This window comes from Centropristis striata, chromosome 11, assembly GCF_030273125.1.
Source record: "Centropristis striata isolate RG_2023a ecotype Rhode Island chromosome 11, C.striata_1.0, whole genome shotgun sequence".
Classification (NCBI taxonomy): domain Eukaryota; kingdom Metazoa; phylum Chordata; class Actinopteri; order Perciformes; family Serranidae; genus Centropristis; species Centropristis striata.
In genome coordinates, this window is record NC_081527.1 from 5,917,229 (window position 1) to 5,934,290 (window position 17,062).

The following is a 17,062-nucleotide window of genomic DNA, read 5'->3' on the forward strand; positions in this document are numbered from 1 at the left end:
AAAAGTAAAAAAAACTTGATTTGATAAACTGGTTGATGGTATGTTTCTGCTCTGTTGCTTTGTTACATTTTAAAACATATCTAAAATAAATAAATAAATAAATAAATAAATAAATAAATAAATAAAGGTCACCCTACAATGACAACAAAAAAACAACAACTAATAAATAACAAATAATAATTGAACAATTTAGTAAACAGAATGGGGATGTAATATGACATTTTTAGGTACAATATTAATTAATTAATTCATATTAAGTAGGGTAAGTTTCTTCAGTCTTATGAGATCTATAAATGTATATTGACAAAAAAAATGGTTAATGTATATTGATATATTGCAAATTTATATAGAACTGATGATAATCTGATGGTTTTCTTGATAATGATTTTGGTTATTATCAAGAAAACAATGGAAAATGGTTTTTAAATTAAACTCTTATGAGCTATTTTTGTTGTTATCATTACATTTGTCCAAACAAATGTACCTTTAGTCGAATTATTCATTAAAATGAACAAGAAATTAGAGAAAACAAGGGTGGTCTAATAATTTTTTCCATGATTGTATTTTTGGTCATTTAGTGTCTTTTTTGATCATTTTTAAATCTATTTTTTGTCATTTTGTGTCTTTTTTGTCATTTTTACATCTACAGTCATGGAAAAATTCTTGATAATAACCAAAATCATTATCAAGAAAACCATGGAAAATGTATAGATATCAGCTCTTAAACTAAACTCTTATCAGCTATTTTTGTTGTTATCATTACATTCGTCCAAACAAAGGTATCTTTAGTTGTACCAGACATTAAAATGAACAAGAAACTGAAGAAAACAAGGGTGATCTAATAGTTTTTTCCATGACTGTACATACATAAAGTTCAGCACTTCTAACCTTGATGACTTGCTGCTGACTTGCGAAACAATGTCATTACTGCCCACTCTGTGACAGTAATGACAGCCTTATATTTCCTCTTAAATGTGACTTAACCCTGGCTACAGTCGGTGTTTGGGTGTGTAGTTGAATGAATCAGAGTTGGATGTAGTCATATCTGATGGGAATGGAAACACAGGACATGTAATTACCACAGGTATGCTGCTTCAGCAGAACAAAGTTGAATATCAGATATGCTGCAGGTAAAACACTCTGTTTACAGTGTTCACTAATCAGGCGTATCAAGCTAAAGTGATTTGTTAGATCTACACTGACTAAAAAGGAGATGGAGCTGAAGGGAAGTAGGGAATTTTTAGCTAGCCTCATTCAGATTTAAGTAAATAAGTAAGTAAGTAAGTAAGTAGTAAGTAAGTAAGTAAGTAAGTAAATAATTTAGTAAGTAAGTAAGTAAGTACATTTTTTTACATTACATGTCATTTAGCAGACGCTTTTGTCCAAAGCAACTTACAATAAGTAAATAAGTTAGTAAGTAAGTAAGCAAGCAAGCAAGTAAGTAAGTAAGTAAGTAAGTAAATAAGTAATAGTAAGTATGTAAGTATGTAAGTAAGTAAGTAACTAAGTAACTAAGTAATAGTAAGTAAGTAAATAAGTAAGTTATTAAGTAAAAAAGTAAGTAAGTAAGTAAGTAAATAAGCAAGTAAGCAAGCAAGCAATTAAGTAAGTAAGTAAGTAAGTAAGTAAAAAAGTTAGTAAGTAAGTAAGTAAGTAAGTAAGTAAGTAAGTAAGTTAGTAAGTAAGTAAGTAAGCAAGCAAGCAAGTTATTAAGTAAGTAAGTAATAGTAAGTATGTAAGTAAGTAAGCAAGCAAGCAAGTAAGTAAGTAAGTAAATAAGTAATAGTAAGTATGTAAGTAAGTAAGTAAGTAAGTAACTAAGTAACTAAGTAACTAAGTAACTAAGTAATAGTAAGTAAGTAAATAAGTAAGTTATTAAGTAAATAAGTAAGTGAGTAAGTAAGTAAGTAAGCAAGCAAGCAAGTTATTAAGTAAGTAAGTAAGTAAGTAAGTAAGTAAGTAAGTAAGTAAGTTCAATTTCACAAGGTTAACCATGTGTTTAAAATGGCAACCAGGTCCAAATTTAACATGAAAACAAAGTGATTAGACATTATTTAAATTAAAAATCATAACAGTATATTAATATTGTTAATATATTACTGACGTTAGTATTTAGCTCAAAGCACTGCAATGCCAAAATAGCCTCATAGAGCTGCTAGCGTGGCTGTCGACTCCTTTTCCTTTCAGACAGTTGGATTGATGACTGTTCAAATGGAGCTGCAACAGAATATAAGTAATAAAATCATAATGCTTTGCACAGACGATGTATATGGAGGGAGCAAAAAAAGCTTGCGGGATTTGAAAAATACAGAAAGTAATGATTAGATTCTGGTCTGCTAGACGTAGAGTGAGTTTCTGGCACAACTTCACCTGCTTCCAAGGTGCATCGAGAAGGAATAGAAGTCTTTAGAGGTCAAAAGTCGAACAACATTGTAGTGTAAACAACTTATTTGTACGACCAACGGGTTTCGGCTACATGCATTGCTCTACCAAATAAGTTGGTCTGTGTACTACAATGTTGCTTGAGTTTTGACCTCTTTGAATTCTGGTCTGCTCTTCATAAATTATTCAATATCTTGCAGGAAAGAACGTAATTCCTATCTAAAATGTGTTCAGAAAACACCTAGGTTTAAGAAAGTGAACCTGCATGCTCAGGGTTTGTTTTAATAGCGGGAGCAGGGGCTTTAGAGCAGAGAGGCAGAGAAGATAAATCATTTGTTCAACAACAGAGCTCCTGTTGGCTTTGTATGTTTGTGTTCATCTCCAGAGCAACAGAGACGCATGAATCAGCCACTGCACAGCAAACTGTGAATGAACACTGCAATTGATTAAGAATTGCACAGACACACGCAGACACATTTCATCACACCATTGTAAAAAAAGCACACAGCTCCTGATGCCACAGGCTGAACCTGGTTATGAATCATACAAATCAGAGGAACAGCAATCATTTCTGATGGTAAATACTCCACTCCTGCTTAGTGGGGGAGAGAACAAGCTGCTATGAATTCTTTAGCACATATGAAAGTCATCTTTTCTCTTTATTGGTCTCTGGTTTGGCTGCCTGCCAAGATATAGTCATTTTTTTGGTGAAACGGGGTGAGAGGTTATACTAGTCACAACAGATCGGAAACAATGCAGCAAATGCTTTCCCCTGTAATATTACAATAGTTAATGCTGCTGGAAACTGCATTGACTCTTTATGAGCTTTTTTCCTTGTTTGAAGAGAGGATTGAAAAAACTGCCATGTCTGTACATAAAAATGTACTTTCAATTTTCAATTTGTACATTAACCCTTTATCGGGCACAGAACTATATTTGGTAACTTCAAACTGCCCAAAATTTTGCATTGAAATGAACGGGACGGCCGACAAAAAATGAGCGAAAAAGAACAATAATTGGAGATTTTTAAACGTCTACTTCTCCAGCATAATTTCACCTAGAGACTCCATTTAAACTTTAAACAGTAGACAAAAGTCTTGTGTATCGGTGTATTAATCCACGTTTCGATAGGTCATATCGTTTTTTATCAATCCCTGTTCAATGACCATGATCATTTTTGGAGAAATTCTGAGATTATAATGGGTGTGTATTGCACGGAATGTTCGTGTCACAGTGTGTGACATCATCGCCAGAGTGTAGAGGGAGAGAATAAATTGTCAAAAAATAAATTTGAAAACTGCCCTCCGGGCCGCAAATTCCACTCTACAGAAATAATTTATACATAGAAACGTAGGAAATTTTGTCTTCTCACTCACAATCCTCTGGTAAAGCTGTCAGAGTTATAGTTTGGGCGTAGGACGCAAAGATGCGCCACCAACACGCACCAACAGCCTCAATGGCTCCCATATTAAAAACCCAGGAAGATTTCGGAATGAGGGACATTTAACAGTTTTTTTTAGATCGCTCTAACAAAGCTATTTTTTCAGGAAGAACTCAGGACGCTCAAAGTGAAGTCGGATCAATGATAGGTATTCTGGTTTTGCCAAAATGCTTTCTGTTCGAGGCCAGAAATTCCAGTCTGTCCACCTCTGCTGTCACTATGCCGGAACAGGTGTCAGTTAATTCTGTTGATTGCTTTGATCTGATTGCCTTTGATCTTTGATGTGATTATGGTTACAGATACACACACACACACACACACGTGCGTAAGCGCGCACACTCCTCACACATGCATACATATGCTTCAAACACGCACAAAGGTAACTTTATGCGATTTTTGCTACACACACACACACACACACACACACACACATACACATACACACACACATTTTGAGGTTAAAGGGCATAGTTTGAAATCTATGAAGAATCTCATCATAGTGAACACATACCGGCAGTAGCCCCCGTGGCCCTTTCAGAATTTCCCCAGAGGAAATTTTCTAGTTGTATATATTCTCTAATAATGTATCGCTGTTTTCCACATTTATATTTTTCCTATGGACACTCAGTTGTGCTGTTTTCACCCACTGAATGCTATTTTATCTGGCTATTTGTATGTAAAACAGATAATTTAGTAGTGTTTTTGCAGCTCTGTATGCCTTCCTGATCATCATAAGTTCAGAAAAGGTCAGAGGAACTTGGTTATTATTTAACAGCGATGTGTCAATACAGCGCATACCAAAAATATTCTCGCTGACACTCCTTGACACGGGGCCAATCCTACTGTAGAGTGCATGTTTGCAGGGCTCATATTTTGTCCACTTACAATGAACGATTCCTTTGTTGTGTTTTTCACTCGTTTTATATAACTCAAAGGCAAATTTCTCCCCAATCTTTATATGTCTCCCACAGTCAGGACGTTTCCTTTGGCCCGCTGCTGGCTGTTTGGTTTCCCACGTACAGTGTGAGAGTAAGACCCGGTCCCATCTGTTATGCTCAGATACTCAGCGAACCCACGTCACCTTTATGTTTTCTCTCACGCCCACTGCTCTGCAGAAGCCACAAATGTTGTCCGTGCCATTTATCACACCGGTGTCAAGCCGGCAAGATGAACAATAAGGCCGGTAAATGGTCTGCATTTTTCAAAACATAAATAGTCACGACAAAAAATGTGATGTATGGCTCCAAGATACTATTGTTGGAGAAAAAAAAAATCATTTTTACAAATAATACTGCAGCCAAATATTACCTTTTTTCTATGAATGAGTTAAAAATGAAAGCCATTTTATTCCAGACACTTGTTATAGCAGGAGAGCACAGGTGTATTTAACTCTATGGAGTCTTTTTGGGCTATTTTGTCCATTTTTGAATCCTTTTCATCCTGCCTGTATACACCACTTAAAAATGTTTAAATGCCATGTTGGTATATATTTTTTTCAGCACAACCTCACCTATATGACCTAATAATAATTTTTTTTTATTCTGACTTACTGGATTAAAACATTTTGAACCAAAAAGAAATAAAGAAAAACCAACATAAATGTGATCTTGTGATTGTGTGTGATCCTGTCATCAACTCTGGTTTTTATTCAAGTGGGACTCTATTTTGGTCATTTTGTGTCTTTTTTAGTCATTTTGGGTCTTTTTGTGTCTTTTTTGTGTCGTTTGTTTCTTTTTTGTGTCTTTTATTGTGTCTTTTTAAGTCATTTTGTGTATTTTTTGGTCATTTCCTGTCTTTTTTGTTTCTTTTTTTTGTCATTTTGTGTCTTTTTTGGTCATTTTGTGCCTGTTTTTAGTCATTTTGTGTCTTTTTTGTGTCTTTTTTTTGTCATTTTGTGTCTTTTTTTAGTCATTTTATGTCTTTTTTTGGTCATTTTGTGTCTTTTTTTACTCCATTTGTGTCTTTTCTGCTTTGTTTTTACGTCTGGTTGTGATGAAGAAGTCATGCTTTGGCACTTTCGGCGACTCCAGAGGGTTAATAACATTAACAATGTGCGTCATTTAAGAGCCCCAGTATCCCATTTAACTGAGCCATAATGCATAATACACAAAGCCTGGAACTGGCACACCTGGAAATAATTCAGCTATCATTAATGTGATTAATTACACCTGCGCTTTCCTTTTTATCACATGTCAAAGGGACAGATAGAAAAAAAGTATTTTGGCTTGTTACGGGACCATTTATATCCACACAGCTACTCTCAGACGATGATGGATCAACTTTAAATGGTTATGCTATGAGAATAAAAAAACATTTATACATGTACTACATTTATACATGTATTTTTTGCCTAAAACAGTGATTTAAGTTGGTAAAACTTGGAAATATAAATTATTGACATTTAGGGCAATAATGTAAGTTAGCACAACAAAGGAAGCCAGTTGTCTGCTCAAAAACAAGTTGGTGAGTTGTTGTTACTTATATCTTTAAGTTGGGGTTCAAAACAAGGGACAATAGTTCTGCTAACTCTTATTTCTTTGTTGTGAAATTCGGTCATTAGCGAAAGCTAGCGGCTAACTGATGCTAGCAGCTAACTGATGCTAGCGGCTAACTGATGCTAGCGGCGCTGCTTGTTACAGCTACAAGAGTAGCCATTAGCGTATCAATGCTAACTCAAAATTGTGGTCGCAACATTAGCTGACATTTCATAGCGGCGTTACAATCGTGCCAATTCAGCACATTACAGAAGTTAGCAGAAGTAAGGATTAAAAGTTATTACAATGTAAAATTATAAGTTCAAAAATCTGAACAAAACAAAACTTAACATATTTAGTTTAATTGTCCAACTTAAAATTTTATCGAAGTTTGTTGCCTTGAAATTTTGAGTTCACCCAACTTTTCTTTTTTTGCAGTGAATCGGATCAAAATTTTCAACCATGAAATGTGTGAAATGCGGACATAGTAGTGATGTCACCCATAGGTTTCTAAAGGGACAAAATGAAGCTAAATGGAGGGCATGGTAGCGCTCTCGCCTCACAGCTAGAAGGTCCTGGGTTCGATCCCCGCCAGGGACGCTGTGGGCGGTGGAGGCGTGTCCCCACCTCCATGTCTCCAGCACCTGTGGGGCTGGTCGGTTAATGTTCTCCCCTGTAAGGGGTCCTTGGCCCCAAAAAGTTTGAGAACCCCTGTGCTAAAGATCAGCATGTTAGCATGCTGACATTAGCATTTAGTTCAGAGTATCTTAGTACAGCCTTACAGAGTAGCTAGCACTACTGTTACTGTAATTCTCAGCTTTTATATTATGTAACCCCCTTTGACACTGTCTGACAGAGGAAGGCATGTTTGGATATGTATCTTCAGTTTCCTCAGAAGTCATTATCAACACCACGTGTGACTTCATTATCTTCTGCCAAACCAAAAAATAAACAAGCGCACTAAAGTCTTCCTGTCTGCTCCTATTGGTTGCCTGCAGTAATTTCATCACATTGTGGTGTTGCTGACTCGACACTTTGAACTGAAATCAACAATATGCCATGAGAAATACATGCTCCTGCGTCATGTAAATGTTTGATTCTTTTCCTGTGGTTTGAATGCATTCAGATGTTTTTGTACTTAACCCTTAATAGGGCACTCATTGAAATACTTGCAAATTCCAAATTTCAACCCTATAGAGAATATTGGAGGATATTACATACAGCCAGAATGTGGAATGTGTAAAAAGGGGGGTAATATTTTGAGAAAAAAGTTTACGAGATTAAAGTGGCAAATCTACAAGAAAAAAAGTGCAGATTTATGAGATTTAAAGTGGTGAATCTTCGAGAAAAAAGTTGTTTTTTCCCCACTTATTGCTCGTAAATCTGCAACTTTTTTCATGCAGATTTGCCACTTTAAATCTCTGAAGTCCAGGAGATTTTGGTTCAAATTTGTCAGCTTCCTATGCATTAATTTCTGTCTCTGTTCAGCATCTTTCAGTCTGTCCTTACATCACATGCATGGCTCCTTTTTCTCCACACAAACTTGGCTATCAGTCAGATTTTTCATTTTATTTTAATTAAAAAAGTATGAAGCTGCCAGGAACTGAAAATACAAACAAAAGACAATGGTGTCTTTTTTTAAAAATTTTTTTTTTACCATTTATACACACGAAAACAGCAGAGAAAATAAAAAGTCTATTTGCATGTAAATTAAAAATAGTAATAGTTTTCATTGTAGAAAGAAAATTCACATTTTAAAAATGGTCTGGAAACATAAATGTCACTGTGAAAGCTCCTATGATTGAACTTTCAACTGGCTTCCTCAGCTTGTCTACACTGTAAACAATTATCTTGTACATTAACAGTAGAATACTGGCAGCAGGGTTGCCAGTATTTTACTGTTAATTTTAAAGTTCCCTTACTGTTATATACTTTACACTATGGTACTGTGATAAAACCACATACTGAATTAGTAAAATCCTGCATTTCATTAATTTTTTACAGTAGACTAAAACACAGTATAGTGCTGAAGCTAGTAGCAATATTGTTGCAGTATACAATGCAGTCATTTTTTGTAAATAGAGCATATTACTGTCTGAAAGCCAATTACTACGAATTAAGCGCTGTCTTCACTGTAACCTCAGTCATTTTAATATATCATATACTGAATGAGTTAGTTAAGTAAAATACAGCCATTAAAAAATCTATACAAGGGCGTCCCGGTGGCTCACACTGGTAGATCGCTTGCCATGTAGGCTGAGGCCTTGCTGCGGCGGAGCCGGGTTCGAATCCGGCCTGAGCTCCCTTTGCCGCATGTCTTCCTGTACTTCTGTACAAGAAGAGACATTTAGCCGTTAGCATCAGTTAGCCGCTAGCTTTCGCTAATGACCGAATTTCACAACAATGAAATAAGAGTTAGCAGAACTATTGTCCCTTGTTTTGAACCCCAACTTAAAGATATAAGTAACAACAACTCACAAACTTGTTTTTGAGCAGACAACTGGCTTCCTTTGTTGCGCTAACTTACATAATTGCCCTAAAATGTCAATAATTTATATTTCCAAGTTTTACCTACTTAAATCACTGTTTTAGGACAAAAAATACAAGTTGGCTTTTTTGCAGTGCAGAGAGACATGGGGACCCCATTTAGATATCCACTGACGTTACCAAATATAGTTCCTCGCCCGATAAAGGGTTAAGATGGGAGGTCACAGTGAGCTTGTCCTCTGAGGTTTCTTTGAAAACTGACCAACAGAGGAGAAGTGAAAGCACGCAGAGGAAGTTCAATGTGTTTCAGAGCCAATCTAACAACTGACAAAGGGGATTTCCTTTAGAGGGGAGGGCAGAACCTTGAGTTCTACACATATCTTTCAAAGTGTGGTTTTGGTTTGTTCCAGTGGTTACAACTATGCTTTAAATGTGTCTCCTAAACATAAATCTTTTCATATAATATGGCAGTAATTGCATGTTTTACCCACTTTGTTCTCTGGGGGAGAAAACATGTTTTTCTTTCTTTCCTTTTTTTCTCACTTAAGATATTTGACATGATGATTGTTTGGCTTTATTGTAAAGGGAATCTTTATTTTTTTATATTAAAATCATTGTATGACTTGCTGGAGTTTTTGCCTCTGACTTACTGGTTTTATTGGCTGATCACATACATACATTAAATACTTTTCCTGCTCTCGTTTGACTGTCTGCCTCCACTCCCTTCCTGTGTGAATATTGCGTCACAAACTTTCTGGCCTCAGTCTTTCTGAGCGTGTGACTGTGTGTGTTGGTGTGAGTTGGTGGGTGTGTGGTTCTCATCATGTAGTCTATACACACTACGTGCGCACTTTTACGCAGCGCGCCCAAAAAGCGCTCAAAGCAACGGGACCTCCTGGTGGGAGTGGGAAATTTCAGTCCACACACACTCTGGGTGGGGCGCTGGTGGGCTGATCCGCGAGGAAGAGGGCTCTGTGTGTGTGTGTGTCTGTGTGGGTGTGTGTCCGCTTAAAGTACCGTGCATTGCATTCCAGCCCAGACATTTAAATAGCCTGATCGGAGCGAGTGAAGGAAGAAAAAACTTTGCAAAAGTTTGACGCAGGGAGATAATTACTCAAGACGAAGCAGAGGATTCATCGCTGATCCGGAGAAGAATCCACACAGATAAAGTAAGATTTCCAGTCATTTTCTCATCCAAGTTTTTCTTTTCTTCTATAAAAGAGATGTTAAGCGGAGTGTAAACCTGAAGCGCATGACCTAACGGTTCCTTCTTTAGACGGGAGACAGTTGAGGTTTACCGGATGATCCTCCACACAGAGGCAGGCTCACACCCCAAACAGACAGACAGACAGAGGCATTTAAGAACATTTACAAAAGGACAGGCTATATCAAAGAATATAAAGCAATATAAAAGCTGCTCTTACTTTATTTATAAGGTATTTCTTTGCATTTACTGAACTTCAGCATCCATCATTTTCTCATGGTCTTGCAGCTCTGGGTGAAGTTTGCCTCTTTTACCGTAAAAACGTTGTTTTTACGCTATTAAAAAAATGTTTTTACGGTAAAAAACTGGCAGCTGTGGTTGCCAGAACTTTACCGTAATATATAAGATGCAACTTTTTTATATAATATTATGGTAAAATGATATTAGCACTGTTGATTTCACGTTTAATATTGCCATTTTATTCCATATTTTACGGTATATTAAAAAAAATTCCATCGAAAGAAACGCTGCCATATAACTGACAACAAAATACTTTATAAATGCTGCATAAATTAAATTAAATTTTACCATTAAATTTACAGTATATTTTTGTTAGAGATATGGTGTTTAGTACATTTAACAGTGAGAAATTAGTATTTTTACAAAAATTCAAAGCAAAAATTACAGTGATGGCTTGTATATTACAGTATGTTTTTGTTACAAACACATGCATTTTAAAGTGGAGTAATGGTTTTTTTTTAAACTGTTAAAAAAAATACTGTTTTGGCTAATATATACATTTACGGTGTTTCATTGCTAAACTAAAACTGAATTAACCCATTTATCATTTTATGGTCTTTTACTGTCATGCTTTAGCAGTTTTACACTGTAAAATCAACAAACATTTTTTACAGTGTATACTTGCTGAAACTTTGTTGCAACAAACCATTATCAGTTTGACTGAATTCCAGCATTTGATAAGAAGTGGACCCTCCCATCCTTCCAATTACCCAAGAATAGCTTTTTTCAGTTTCAGAATGTTACAAACACACACAAAATGTTTTTACTGTTCATTTCTACTCTAAATGCACCTATCACTGTAAAAGCCAATGTTGCTTGTTTGTCATTATAACTAATTTTTCATTTTCAATACAACAAAGATTTGTGCAAAAAGTCCTTTTAACCCAAAATATTGAGTCAAATTGCAAGATTCATTTGAGTTAACTCCTTTGTCTTTGTTGTCTTGAAATTCTTTTGCAGCGTGGACACTCAAATATTTAAGTTGAAACAACAAGTTGGGTTTTACAGTGTAGGAACTATTAGCAATAAACCATTTTGATTCCAATACTTTATTATTATTATTTTGTTTTTTTCCACTGTCCATTCCAATGAACTTAGCGTGAGAAACCACCAACAGTAAAAATGAATAATAAATAATCTTAAGATACCTTTTTTCCACAAAAATCATGGTTTATCGATATTTCATGGATGGTTAACGCCTATGTATTTAAAAAAGTTATACTTTCACGCAACTACAAGGAGCTTTCATTTTGAGTTGAGCTTGGTGACAACTAGTGATGTCCAAATGAAGCTTCATGAACCATTTTCTATGGCGCTATCTGTCCAACAAAGGGTTAAAAGCACACTGAATTAGCCTTTCTTGAGTCTTTGTCTTTGAAACAAGAACGCCATCTAGTGGGGTCAACAAATACAACTAATGGTTCATGAAGCTTCATTTGGACATCACTGGTGGCAACTGTGTTCCATGAGCACCAGATTGCCATTATATTTGTCCAAACAAATGCACCTTTAGTTGTACCAGGCATTAAAACAAACAATAAACTGAAGAAAACAAGGGTGGTCTAATATTTTTTTTCCATGACTGTTTGGAGGTCATACAGAGGCATCAATATAATTAAGACTACTGAAAAAGGGTGTGTGGCTCAATAGCAATCCACTTTAGATAATGTGGATCACTGTGGGATCTGAACAGGTTCAAACATTTTCCATGTTCAGTAAACAACACAGTCAGTCAGCTGAGGTATTTTCATGCCCTCATCCTTGGTTGGTGGCCAACCAGCTGCAGCTGATTCACTTTTTTCTTCTCTTAGAGACCTTGAAAGATGTGGCTTTAAAGCAGGGGTCTCAAATTCAAATTACCTGGGGGCCGCTGGAGGCAGTATCAAACAGCCAAAAAAAGAAACAAAATGACAGAAAAAAAGACTAAATCACTTAAAAAAAGACACAAAATGACCAAAACAAGACACAAAATTACTAAAAAGGGACACAAAATGACCAAAAAAAGACACAAAATGACTAGAAAAACACTAAATTACTTATAAAAGACACAAAATGACCTAAAAAAGACACAAAATGACAGAAAAAAAGACTAAATTACTTTAAAAAAGACACAAAATGACCAAAACAAGACACAAAATTACTAAAAAAGGACACAAAATGACCAAAAAAGACCCCAAATGACTAGAAAAACACTAAATTACTTATAAAAAAACACAAAATGACTAAAAAAATACACAAAATGACAAAAAAAAGACACAAAATTATTAGAAAAAGACAAAAAAATGACCAAAAAAAGACATAAAATTAGCAACGGTTGCAGCTGCCTTTCTTTTTGTTAACGTCATCATAGAAACAAGTGAAACAAATCTCCAGCAATAAAGGGACCTTCCACACACAACACAGTAAAGTGCCATTCATATAAATCTCACATTAAACTTTCATATCAAGGTGGGGGCCACAAAATATCATCACGAGGGCCGCAAGTTTGAGACCCATGCTTTAAAGCATTTCTTGGTTATTTTTTCCGCATCTGATGATATTCAAGGATTTTATTGTGCTGTAACATTTTTTTAATTTAATCAATTCATTCGTTTTACATCATGGGACCAATAGAGGGAAAAAAAACAAGCCGAGCCATTTAAACCTGATGTTGTTGTTTGGAAACAGTGACTTGAATTTGAAGCGCTTATCTCAGGGGCCAGTGAGCATACCAGAGGTGCCTGCATGCCAACACAAACCGGCTGAAGAGAAGTACAGAGGGAGAGTGCACGGCATAATGGAAGAAGTGATACATGCGGTAGTGATAGAGAGGCGTGGGGAGAGAGAAATGAAGATGAAGAAGTAACACTTGTTTTCAAGCTTGGTTGCTGGCTGTGTTGTAAATCTGTTTCAGTTTGTGCATAAAAGTGTAAGGGAAGAGCAAGGCTGCCAAAAATTAGGCTTGTGGAATGGCTTTTTGTGGTTTTAGGGGGTTGAGTGGATGACTCTAATTGGGCAATTTTAGGCCACCTAAGGTGCAGCAGTGAGATAACTTGGCTTTATTAAAGTCTGTGAAGACACAAATTACTGAAAAAAGCCTGAAAGCTTCTGCTAAGTTGTTACACTTGAAAAATAATCCGTATTTGCTGGACTATTTGCCCAAAGATAAATGTATCTTGTATTTTATCACCACAAATATTTCTCACCAATTAGCTGTAGAAAAAGGAAAGTTTACATTACAAAGTTAGATTCCTTGCTCTCTAACCCAAATGTGTTGAATTCTGCCACCTCATTCCAATGTACACTACAGGCCAAAAGTTTGGAAGCAAGATCACATTTGTACAAAAAAAGATCATAGTTTCATTGGTATACTTTTATAACAAAATAAACGTGATAATATATAAGGAGTCACTTATTAGAACCCATTTTTACTATAATTATCAGGTCTTTGGGTTTTTATTGCTTAGACTTTGTGTATCCTTCTTTCCTTAATGTATAAATCTGTTTCTTTACTCTGATTTATTGGGATTTTTGTATCCAAACTCTTAAAAGCCAAAGAGCTAAAGCGAATAATGCAGACTGTGATTTGTTTTTTTTACTTTTGCACTGAAGTTGTGACTCTTCTAAATCTTCTCAATCCTAAAACTAAGCCCTTCTTTTCTGTTGGTAACATTTACTCACCAATGGTCTGCTAACATCAATGTTTACCTAAAGGTCAACTGATAAAAATGGTTCAATTCAATAAAGGTAAAGTCTGATCATGCAGTAAACATCCAGAAATCCAAAGAATCCATACTGGTTTTTAAGAAACCCAACAGAAAATTTAAGTTGCTTCCAAACTTTTGGCCTGTAGAGTACATGTTGGTTCCCTTTTACTAACATTAGAAGTACTTTCAGCCCTTTGGTGAAAAATAAAGAAATGGTTCATGAGGCTTCATTGGCACATCACTAGTGTTTATCTGCTATAACATAAGCCACAAACGTTAGCTTGCCCAATGCAAGTGTTACCTCCAAAGCCAAGTAGCATATAAGCTAACGACATTAATTATTAGGTTAGTAAGTTTAAGTTAGAGAAAGCCTGTTACAGTACTGAACAAAAAGTCCATTGTGTGGAAAGCAAGGTGCTCCTAGAGCAAGAGTTTAGCTAAAAAAAAAAAAAAATCTGCTAAAGACATAGTGTATAACTATAGAAACTGGTTCCCTTTTACTAAAATTAGAAGCCAAAGCAGCACCGAAGGGGTGAATGAGCGTGACTTTAGTTTTGGGTGGAGATCATGTTGCAATACACACAGCTGACTCCATCCATTGTGTCTATCACAATGATTATGAATATGTTTGCCAAATATTTGGAGGATTTGAAGGGAGGGAAATGTCATGTGACCGGGAGATGAACTTAGGAAGTCGAGGAGTTGAGAAATCAGAAGTGACCATCTTTTGACACACACAGATGGTGAACACGTACACATTCTCCACTCACACATGGATTTTGAGAGTCTTATACTGGGAGGCGCCCCTCCCTGCCTCCTCTTCCTCAGCTGTTGCCTGCCCTTTGAACTCTTCCACATAACTTCACTATCACTGCCTTTTTCTTAAAAAACCAGCATGTTAAGCCTGTTGGATACGCCCGTCCTGTGCAAATATTTAACCATAAAATCAATAGAAAAGGAGTAGCGCTTTTATCACGGACTCTCACTGTTATCTGTATGAAATATGTGCCTCTGGTGACCCCTCACCAGTGGTGGAATGTAACTAAGTACATTTACCCAAATACTGGAATGTAAGTACAATTTAGAGGTTCTTGTACTTTACTTGAGTATTTCCATTTAATGTAACTTAATACTTCTACTTCACTACATTTTCAGGCAAATATTGTACTTTTTACTCCACTACATTTACCTGACAGCTTTAGTTACTTTTCAGGTCGAGATTTAACATAAAAACATGATAAAAATTAAAGTGATTAGACATTTTAAACCTCATAACAGTAGACCTATATTACAGAGTTAAAATGAGCCCTATCATTATAAGTCATTTAAATCAAATCAAATCATTGATTGATTGATTGAATAAATATAACAATCTGAGTGGGTCCAATTTTGCACAATAAGTACTTTTACTTTTGATACTTTAAGTACATTTTGATGGTGATACTTTTATACTTTTTCTTAAGTAAAATATGAATGCAGGAGTTTTACTTGTAGTCGAGTAATTTCACAGTGTTGTATTAGTACTTTTACTGAATACTTCTTCAGCCACTGCCCCTCACATCATATTTATTTGGCTTACCAAGAAACATCCAATTTCCCCCGAAAAAACTCAGCAGCCCCCATTGTTTTACAGCGAGGAGATACAAGTGTCCGATGTGGGAAACAGTTAGCTCACGGCTAATTCACCAACGTTAGCATCCTTTTGCCGTCTCTGGTAAACCCGAGGCTAACGTACACAGTTAAAACGATGTACAGTCTGAAAGTGAGAAGTTAGACTCTAATTTCACACCACTTAATTAATTGCAAAGATAACATGATCATTTATATTAGTAGTTTTTGTGAAATTTTGACAGAATGTTAGCCAAAAGCTCTCCGATGTGGGATACAGTGATGCTAACTCCCCTTAATGAGCTAGCTAACTGCAGATGGTAAACTGTGCTAGCTAGAGCTATCATTTCAAAGGAAAATAATACTATCATGGTTAGAAAATAGTAATCTTGCTTCTGCATACCTTTGTGTGAAATCACAGACCCTTCCCCCCCCTTTTTTTAAAAGTCTGCAACCACTTTTTATTATCATCTCTATATGTGTCGTGCTAGCTAAGTAGCTATAAACCAAACATCTGCTATAACTTCACCACCATGCATTTCTCCTGACTATGTACATTACTGCATCTCATTACACTTTATGGGTGTTTTAAAGAATGCTAATAAAACTCCTATGGTGCTTTAATGTTAAGGGCAATATATGTTAAATATTTTACACTACAGCTCTGTGTGGCTTTTATGTTAATTTGGAGAAGCTGCAGATGTTGATAAAGGGGCAGTGGTGGAAAAAATATTCAAATCCTTTACTTTAGTAAAAGTGCTAATACCACACTGCAGAATTACACAAGTTAAAGTCCTGCATGCAAAACTTTACTTAAGTAGTAAAGTATCAGCATCAAAATGTACTTAAAGTATCAAAAGTAAAAGTACTTGTTATGCAGAAAGGCCCCACTTAGACTTTTTATTTATATTCTAAAATATATTATTGGATTATTTGTATTGATGCATTTATGTGAGCAGTGCTTTATATTGCTTTATATACTCACTCTACTCATTTATCATGTTTTTTATGTTCAATCTCAAACTGGAAAGTAACTAAAGCTGTCAGCTAGGTGTAGTGGATTAAAAAGTACAATATTTGCCTCTAAATATAGTGGAGTAGAAGTATAAAGTTACATAAAATGGAAATACTTAAGTAAAATACAAGTACCTCAAAATTGTACTTAAGTACATTCAATCATCCATTATCCTTAATAAGGTAATAATAGTTTTGGATTTTTCATCAGTTTCAGTTTTAATTTCGTTGTGATTTTGTTTCCAAATTCAGTTAGTTTTAATTCGTTTTGAGAGTGAGTTTGCTAGTTTTAATTAGTTTTTATTTTTTGAAAAATGCTTAGTTTTAGTTTCGTTTTTATTAGTGTTAGTTTTAGTTTTTCTGTAATGGGGTATTTGTTGGGTGCCAGATTAAGAAAAATCACAATAAATGTTGCCTTAATTTCCTTTTATTATCCATCTCAGCCCCAAATAAGTTTATTAAGTCA

At 35.4% G+C, this 17,062-nt stretch overlaps 1 protein-coding gene across 1 annotated transcript in view; it reads left to right on the forward strand.

The window, feature by feature from the left end:
• Positions 1-9,288: 9,288 nt before the first annotated feature.
• Positions 9,289-17,062, forward strand: part of tgm1l1 (transglutaminase 1 like 1) — a 36,631-nt gene continuing 28,857 nt past the window's right edge. Inside the window, exon 1 of the mRNA XM_059344209.1 lies at positions 9,289-9,953. The gene's annotated coding sequence lies outside the window, so the exon portion shown is untranslated. The remainder of the gene's footprint in view (positions 9,954-17,062) is intronic.